Source organism: Bos javanicus, chromosome 1 (assembly GCF_032452875.1).
Source record: "Bos javanicus breed banteng chromosome 1, ARS-OSU_banteng_1.0, whole genome shotgun sequence".
Taxonomy (NCBI): domain Eukaryota; kingdom Metazoa; phylum Chordata; class Mammalia; order Artiodactyla; family Bovidae; genus Bos; species Bos javanicus.
In genome coordinates, this window is record NC_083868.1 from 102,208,258 (window position 1) to 102,210,930 (window position 2,673).

The following is a 2,673-nucleotide window of genomic DNA, read 5'->3' on the forward strand; positions in this document are numbered from 1 at the left end:
TTAACAAATTATTTAGCCTATTTTAAAAAAATGGCACTGTGTAAATGTACTAGACTTTCTTTGTGCTTCCTGGAAACATCTCTTTATAAGACACATTGACTCTTTCAGGCAATCAAGGTGCTGTTTAGTAAATGGCTTCACAGAGCATCGATTTCCATGAAAACAAGTGCTGGATGTTCTTTATCAGCCATTCTCAAAAGTATTTTTCTTTTAAAGGCAAGAACAAATTGAATAAATGAAATATTTATCTTTCCCTTGCAAAGTCTGACAGACTTATATTCCAAGAGTATTTGTATTCTAAATCTTGGGTTTTACTTAATGTATATGCCTCGGAAGAGCAGGTGTTTTCAACCACGTGCGGAAAAGCTGACCCTGAAATTGTGTGTGCTATCTCATAATTTTTATGGATGGTTATCATAGGATTTTTGTACTGGACAAAGATCAGTTTAAAACAAGTAGAGGTAAATGCAATTAAATACAGCTTGTTATTAAGTGGTATCCACTTTATGTCAAATCTTGTCCTCCAAAATATTTAAAGTACATAACTATAAACACTTGATAAGCTGTTCACCTGAAGAGAAAGCAATCATATTATATATGGATTAATAAATGCAAGAAACAAGAAAGTGTGAAGTAGAATGAAAGGTCAGGAGTCAGGGAGAGAGAAGAAAGACAGCAATGGTAGGCAGGAAGCAAAATATTATGCAAAACAGATAAAGAATAAAAGAATTTCAACAAAATGATGCATTGTTACTCCTTAGTTGTCTGGTCTCTTTTCCCCAGTTTTAAAAACATTAATATTTGTGATCACATTAAAATTTTAAAATTCTACATCACTGTTCTTACATATATATTAATAGACCCTTTCTCTCCTTATTTCTTCCTTACCACCAGTTTTGCCAGCCAGGAAATACTCTTAGAAAACTACATCTGTGTGGATAGATGGAGCAAAGGAAGAGAGAAGGAGGAATAGTATATATATATATACATACATGTATATATGAACCAGGCACCCATGTGGCTTCTAAGGACAGGCTGAACATGGGGTCTGTGCCTTCAGTCAAAGCTTTAGATGGAAGATCTCAGATTTCAATGCCACGTGTTGACAAATGTTTGATGCTCCACCAGCTTTACCAAAAGTTGCCAGAAAGACTTTGGGAACTGTCAACAGAGCTACAGAAAAATCGGTTAAGATGAATGGACCGCTCAGACAGAAACAGACAACTTTCTTTACCAAAAAGATTGCTGAGAATACTGTTAAAGCAAAAAGTTATGTTCCTGCCTCAGATGACACCTACTCGGAAGCAGAAAAATTCTTTCCCTTCAATCCACTAGATTTTGAGAGTTTTAACCTGCCTGAGGAGCACCAGATGCAACACCTCCCCTTGAATGGAGTGCCTCTCATGATCCTTGATAAGGAGAGGGAGCTTGAACAGCTGTTACACGTGGGCCCCTTTTCGCCTCTGAAGATGTCTCCTCCGCTGTGGGAGTCTAATCTGTTGCAGTCTCTCTCAAGTATTCTGTCGACTCTGGATGTTGAATTGCCACCTGTTTGCTATGACTTAGATATTTAAATTTCTTAGCACTTTATAATTTGTGTATGTATTAATAGTTTGTATTAATAAAGCAATTATTTGTTTAACAGAGTCTTCCTAAAAAAGAAAGAAAAAAGAAAGGCTTATTAGGCTTCCCTGGTAGGAATATATATATTTTTTGTGAAAGTTGCTCAGTCGTGTCTGACTCTGTGTGACCCCTATATACCTCATGGGGTATATAGTCTATGTATGTATATATACATATATATACATATACATATATATATATATGTATACACACACACGCACACATACACACACACAGCTTCCCTGGTGGCTCAGACAGTAAAGAATTTGCCTGCAATGCAGGAGGCCCAGGTTCAATCTCTGGGTCAGAAAGATCCCCTAGAGAAGGGGATGGCTAGCCACTCCAGTATTCTTGCCTGGAGAATTCCATGGACAGAGGAGCCTGGCAGGCCACAGTCCATGGGGTTGCAAAGAGTTACACATGACTGAGTGACTGAGCACCACTAGCACCAGTGAAATTATAAAGTCCTTTTTGGTTTTTGCTCATGTTTTGTTTCAAGATATTAAATTGCTTCTAAAGTGCTTGAAGCTTTTTCTTTGTTTTTGACCAAAGTTCATAACCTTAATGCGTTTATACCTAGGAAAGTGACATTGGAAGTGCAAATGCCATATTTTTCTTTCCTTTCACTCCATTACCTGATGTAATGAACCAAAGTAGGAGATCTTTAGCCTTTTATTGTATTTATTCTTTTTTGAATTCTTGATTAGGATGTCGTCGGTGCATACCCTAATATTTGGAATTCTGGAAAGCAGAAGTCCATAAAACTGTGGACATTTCACCAAATAATAGAAACTAAAGCTGAAAGAATTTTGCTTGAAAAACTGAGTAGAAGAATAATCATAATCAGGACTGGGGAAACAAAAACCCTGTTTTTCAAATGTGCAAATTCTAGTAATCACGTCATAAAGTTGTTAAACATACAGATTTGATAGGTCCTAAAATCTATGTGTGGACCCTGAACAGGCCTTTTTATGACCACATACATCTGGTGAATACTGAAACAGTATTAATGTTCAGTTAGTTTGATGAAGGCATGTTTGTAAAAGTCTT

The 2,673-nt window shown here is 36.6% G+C and overlaps 1 pseudogene; it reads left to right on the forward strand.

Annotated features, from left to right (window-relative positions):
- The first annotated feature begins 999 nt into the window (after nucleotides 1-999).
- On the forward strand, nucleotides 1,000-1,665 carry LOC133252780 (securin-like; annotated as a pseudogene).
- The last annotated feature ends 1,008 nt before the right edge of the window (nucleotides 1,666-2,673 follow it).